We start from the raw sequence: 7,141 nt of genomic DNA, 5'->3' as shown, positions 1-7,141 counted from the left end.
CAACTTTCGGTGGAAGAGAAATCATACTCAAGATCCAGTGAAGAAAGCAGCCTCCCACTCAGGAAAGCAGCCCCTCCACTGAGAAAAAGAGGACCTCCCACTCAAGTCATGCTGTCCACTCAGGAAAGCAGCCCCTCCACTGAGAAAAACAATGATGCTGTTTCAAGAAACTGGACTCCTCATCTTTCTATAAATAAGAAGAAGAAGAGAGTAATAGACAGACTTGAAAATTAGAGAGCAGATAATATACACATCTTGTACCAGTGATAGCAGTTCATATTTCCGAAGTTTATTCTCAAGTTTTCTCAAATTGTACACACAAAGACTAGCAGATTGCTTTCAGTTATATAATCAAAAGCATTTCCAAGTAATTTCAAAACTTATTCTTGTTCATATCATGTCTTAATATTTTGTGTTAATTCTTATGATTTGCCATGACATAAACATAGATATATCTATTCTGCATCTGCATTTTAGTTCTTAGTTCTTTTGTTACTATACTACTCTCCCTACTGTTTACATTTTATATATTTGTTGATCCTATTAGTCCTTTTGGTATCAGAGCCATAAGCCCTTAACCAAGGAAGGATTAGACACCTCAATACTAGCCATTTTAAGAGATGCTAGATTCCTTGAGTTCAATGACTCTCTGTTAAGTTCCATAGAATCAAGTCTATGCAACGGACCCATCTCTTTTAGTTGTTATCCAAATTTATCCATTTCCCTTAAAGACAGGAATGTTATCCATAGCATGACACTCCAAGTTAAAACTCACAACTATAAAATGTTAGAAGGATCAATTCCAGTGGCTTTAATCTTTCGAATTCATTACAAAGCAATAATGTCCATTGGAGATGATGGGCATAAAAATGCTTTCGTCAAAGGAGAAACCATCCTTCTCCAAACTGACCTTTCAAGGTCTAACACAGTTATTCCTCGATCCATAAAATGGCAGGACATTTCCCTTCCAACTGAATGGGTTTTAGAAGGAGTAGCTCGCCCTAGATTACCGGAAAGATTAGAACCAAACACACAAATACACCAAGTTCACCAAGATGATAATGGAAGAGTCACTCTTGCATTTGATCGATCATCCCGAGCCTCTTTTATTAGTTCTCGATATTCCGATGCTTCTTCAAGAACCTTAGAAAGGATTTCTCAAATCCCTTCTATCATTAACACTACCTCAAAACCAAGATACTCCACATCAGATATACCCAATACCTCTATGAGTGGTGTAGATTATTCTTCCAATATACCTCACCCATTCTATAAACAAAGTCAATTACCACCAAACCAAAACACGATTTTATCAGAGAAGAGAAGAGAAAAAGAAGAGAATAATAATTGTACATTATTTAAAAATTTTATCAGCATTTCTCCCGAGAAGACAAAAAAGACACTTCCCACTGAGACTAACTCAGCAAGAAGACAAAGAAGACACAAAAGGAGATTCCCACTGAGACCAACTCAGCAATATTCTCCAAACAAAGCAACTTTCGGTGGAAGAAAAATCATACTCAAGATCCAGTGAAGAAAGCAGCCTCCCACTCAGGAAAGCAGCCCCTCCACTGAGAAAAAGAGGACCTCCCACTCAAGTCATGCTGTCCACTCAGGAAAGCAGCCCCTCCACTGAGAAAAACAATGATGCTGTTTCAAGAATATATATATATATAATATTAGAATTTTATATATTATAGATTATAATATTATTTAATATATATTCTATATTATACATTATACATATTATTATATAATTTTTAGAACATATATTTTTATATATATGTTAAAAATTAAATAATTATAAATTTAATGAAATATAATTATTCAATCATTTAAATGGATGATAAGATTTATAAGGTTAACAAAATATCTTTTAGTAATAAATCTAAAAAATTGGGTATCAATTGAGTTGATTTTTTAAATATTAGTTATGCATATAATAACACAATTGATGATGTGGTGGAGTGGTTGAAGATGACAGGTTAAAACTCTTTCTCTACAAGTCACGTGTTCGATCCAAAATACCTGCAATATCAATAATTATACAAATTTTTAGATTTTGGGTTCAGGTTTCGGGTTCGGGTTTCAATATCCAATTCAAAAAAAATTTGGGTTTCGGGTATACCCGAATCCGATCCGAAATCCAATGAATCGGGTTCGGGTATTCATTTTCGGGTATTTTTTGGGTTCGGGTCAGGTTCGGTTATAGATAAAATTTCCGGGTTTGGATATGGATTTTATAATACCCGACCTGATCCGACCCGATTGTCATCCCTATTGATTTATGAAGATCCCTTCATCAGTCTATTTAACTTGTAACCCCAGAAAGTAATTCAATTCTCCCATCATACTCATCTGATACCTGGACTGCATTAGCTTTGCAAATCTCTCACAGAGTTTATCATTAGTAGATCCAAAAATGATATCATCAACATATATCTGTACTAATAACAAGTCCTTCCCATGGTATTTATAAAAGAAAGTTTTATCAATTTTACCTCTTGTGAAACCACTTTCTAGCAGAAATAGAGCAAGTTTTCATACCAGGCCCTTGGAGCTTGCTTCAGTCCATAAAGTGTTTTATCCAGTAAGTAAACATGATCTGGATATTTTGGATCAATAAACCCTGGAGGCTATTCAACATAAACTTCCTCTTCGATTTCTCCATTTTAAAAATACACTCTTCACATCCATTTGGAACACCTTAAACTTCTTGTGAGCATCAATGGAAAGAAAGATTCTAATTACCTCAAGCCTTGCAACCGGAGAAAATGTCTCATCATAATCAATGCCTTCTTATTATGAATAACCCTTTGTAACCAGTCTTTCTTTATTCCTTATAATAATGCCCTCTCTATCAATTTTGTTTCTGAACACCCACTTTGTGCCTACTTGTTCTTTGGTCTTGGCACAAGAGTCCAGACTTTATTCCTTTCAAATTTATTGAGCTCCTCTTGCATTACCGTAACCCAGTCAGCATCTTGTAGAGCTTCTTCAACCTTCTTAGGTTCAGTTTGAGATAGAAAAGAATGGTACAGACATTCATTATGAGTGGTTTTTCTTGTTCTTATACCACTGTCAGGGTTTCCAATGATTAAGTCAGGTGTGTGTGACTTAGACCATTTTCTTGCAGATGGAAGTTGACTCCTTGAAGACAAACCTCCCACTTGATTCATGAACTTTCTATTGTATCTTTGATTAGTACCACTGTTATTTCTTGATGCTCCCCCTGAATCAGTGTTCCCATGGTTATCACTATTTAACTCATCAGAGTTTGAGGAAAATGAGTCTGATGATCTTTTTACTGATGTTTCTTGAGTTGAATCACTCACAGTAGTCTCTGGATTTGAATCATGTTGCTCCCCCTCAATATATGCTTCTGTGTTAGAATTTCCATTTTTATATGGAACATCAGAGCTTGGAGTGATATCAGGATTTGTTGTATCAGGGTCAGGATTCAAAAGTTCAGCATAAGGTACTTCATTTTCAAATCTCAGTTTGTCATGGTCATCTGCATCTTCTAGACCTGTTATATTCTTTTCATCAAAAGATACATGTATAGATTCCATGATTGTTCTTGTTCTCAGATTTTAAACTCTGAAGGCTTTTGTGGATAATGGATATCCCACAAAAATTCCTTCATCAGTTTTTAGATCAAATTTGGCCAGCTGCTCCGGATCAGTTTTAAAAAAAACACTTATAACCAAAAATATGAAAATACTTCAAATTTGGCTTCTTTCCCTTCACCATCTCAAAAGGTGTTTTTCCATGCATGTGGATCAATTTTGCATTTTGTGTAAAGAAAGCAGTTTGCACAGCCTCAGCCCAGAAGTAGGTAGGCAATCTTGCTTCTTCTAGCACGGTTCTTGTAGCTTCTATAAGAGTTCTATTATTTCTTTCAACAACTCCCTTTTGTTGTGGAGTTCGAGGAGCAGAAAACTCTTGTTTTATCCCCTTGAGTTTGCAGAACTCTTCCATGGAGCTATTCTTAAATTCAGTTCCATTATCACTTCTGATGATCTTCACTTTGAATGTTGATCCTTTTTCCAGCTCTCTCACATGATCAAGAAGAATGGATGGAGATTCATCCTTGGTGTGCAAAAAATACACCCATGTGTATCTTGTATATTCATCAACAATTACGAGTGTATACCTCTTCTTGGAAATTGACATAACATTCACTGGACCAAAGAGATCAATATGAAGTAAATGGTATGGTTCAAGAAAGAAGGATTCAGTTTTACTCTTAAAAGATGTTTTCCTTCGCTTGGTTTTCTGGCATGAATCACATAAGCCATAAGGAGTAAAAACTGCATTGGGCAATCCTCTCACAAGATCTTTCCTCACAAGTTCATTTATAATATTGAAGTTGAGGTGAGAAAGTCTTTTATTCCAGTTCCCGCTGTCTTCCACAAATGCTCTACTCAATAGAAAAACTTCTGATTCATCAGTACTTTTGGAGACTCTGGCTTCGTATAAACTACCATGTCTTACACCAGTCAATGCAATCTTGCCATCGGACTTACTGACAATTTCATAATGCTCCTCATAGAAGTTAACATGGTAACCTCTGTCACAGATTTGACTCACACTGATCAGAGTATACTTGAATCCTATAACTAGAGCTGCATTTTCAATGATGACATTTCCAATTTTTATTTTTCCAGATCTCAAGATTTTTCCTAAGTTTCCATCTCCATAAAAAACATTTAGGCCAGCTTTCTCCTCAAATTCATATAGCAGGGATTTATAACCATTCATGTGTTTTGAACATCCACTGTCCAAGACTAGAGTTTTCCTCTTGTTACCCTGTAATCGGTAATTGGAATCAATTAGTGTTTTTAAGGACCCGGACTTTCTTGGATCCTTTCGCCTTTTTAAGTTTGTTAACATATGCAGCACAAGACTTTTTATCAGAGTTTATGTTAACATCCTTACTATCAGTATTTATACATGCAGAAACAGATTTTGCTTTAATTAAAGAGGATTTCAGTTTATAATAATCATAATACAAACTGTGATACTCTTTACATGTATAAATAGAGTGTCAAACACTACCATAATGAAAACAAGGACTCCGTGGTTTATATCTAACTGTTCTATTCCTAAACTCTGATTTGGAAGGAACAACATTTATCTCTTTATTCTTCCTGCAAGAATTAGCAAGATGATTAGTGCTACCACAGTTTGATGAGGCCTTCCTAGGTGTATTGGGAGGAGTTAGATAATTTTCATTCTTATTAACACCTACCTTGCCATTCCTATTTTTCCTAGGCCTTTTCTTCTTGTCTTTCATGTGTAAATCCTTCAGCTTTTGTTTAAGCTATTTCTGAGTCATTGAACCAATATGTACTGATTTTGTGTGAACATGTTCACTCTTATCAATAATTAAGTTTGATCTAGGTGTTGAGGTTGTACCTTCCTCATAAATTGACTTGACAGTATTAGCACCTGGATTAAACTTAATGGTCTTTATTTGTACCTTGTTTAGTTTAACCTTGTTATCAGTTTTTATTGGTTATGTTTTCTCAGTTTCTTTTACAATTTTCTTATCAGAATTAGATCTAGCAGAATATCCTAATCCTGGCCCCAACAGCTAATCTCTAAAATTTCCTGACTTATCAGTCCAATGTTTAATAACTTCTCTTTCTTTAGCTAACTGCTTCTCTAGATAAGCATGTGTTTCTAACAATTTTTCTTTAACATAAACAACATTATCTCTTTGTTTTTGAAATTATAGCATGGAAAGCAACTCATTTTCTAGGTGAACATTCCTTTTCTTTAACTTAGAGTTTTCACTTCTTATTCTATTATTCTCTAAGGTTTGATACATATAACTAACATGCAGGGTCCTAAGAAATAATCTTAATTCATAGATATCATCAGTATTAAAAGCAAGAGTAGTCTGAGGTACCTTTAATTCAGCATTATCAGACTGGGCATCAGCATTTTCCATGAGAGCATAATTGAATCCATCATCTGAATCTGATGAATCATCCCAGTTTCTCTTCTTTGAGATCAAGGCTTGTTTCTTCTCAGCTCTGGGTTTTCTGCAGTCAGCTGCAAAGTATCCAATTCCATCACAGTTGAAACATCTCTCTTTTGATTCATTCCAATCAGTATTTCTTCTGTTGTTCCTCTTATCAGAATTTGAGGAACTGGAACCTAGTCTGGAAAATCTTCTCCCTTTCTTAAAGTTCTTATAGATCATCTTCTTGAAGCTTTTAACCAGTAGGGCAGCCATTTGATCCATGTCTTCATTGTTGTTATGATCACTGTCAGTATCTGATACATTATCAGTATTTGAGTCATCATCAGAATTTGATGATTCAGTGTATGACTTTGCAATCATGGCTTTCCCTTTGGAGTAGCTTTTCCTTCTATCTTTCTCTTTTGGCTTCTCTTCAACCTTGAGTGCAATTGGTCTAGATTTAGATCCTTTCTTCTTGCTTCTTTGCTCCATCTCTAGTTCATGGTTTTTTAGAACTCCATAGATCTCATCTAGAGGTGTATTATCAAGTTAAATAGTTATCCTTCATTGATGTGACTTTAAAGTCCCACTTTTCAGGGAGAGCAAGTAGGAACTTCAAGTTGAGTCCTCCAAATCATATCCTTTGTTGACAAGGGATAATTCATTCAGCAACTTCTGAAATCTATCATAGATCTCAGTTCAGGACTCATTGTCCCTTGAGTCAAAGTGCTCATATTCTTGAGTAAGTATTGTCCTCATGCTCTTCTTGATAGTAGTTGTACCTTGACATTTTACCTCTAAAGCATCCCATATCTCTTTTGTTGTCTTACATCCAATAATTCTATTGGACATAACACTATCAAGACTATTGTGTAAGATGTGTTTGACCTTAGCATCCTTCATAATGGATGAGAGATCTTTAGGAGTATAGTCCTTCCTGTCTTTGTCTATCATCTTCTCTGATTCTCCTGCAACAGAAACAGCTACCTTCATTAGTTTATGAGGACCATCATAAATCCTGTTTTGATATTCAGGATATGTGGCTTCCAAACACATGGCCATCCTGACTTTCCAGATTGGATATCCATGTATCTTCAGGATTGGCACCTTGATTTCTTCGTACCTACTAATGTTGTTGCTAATTTGTGATGTGGTTGGGGGTGGTGG

Source organism: Apium graveolens, chromosome 4 (genome assembly GCF_009905375.1).
Source record: "Apium graveolens cultivar Ventura chromosome 4, ASM990537v1, whole genome shotgun sequence".
NCBI classification, from domain to species: domain Eukaryota; kingdom Viridiplantae; phylum Streptophyta; class Magnoliopsida; order Apiales; family Apiaceae; genus Apium; species Apium graveolens.
Note: the sequence above shows the minus strand (reverse complement) of the source record.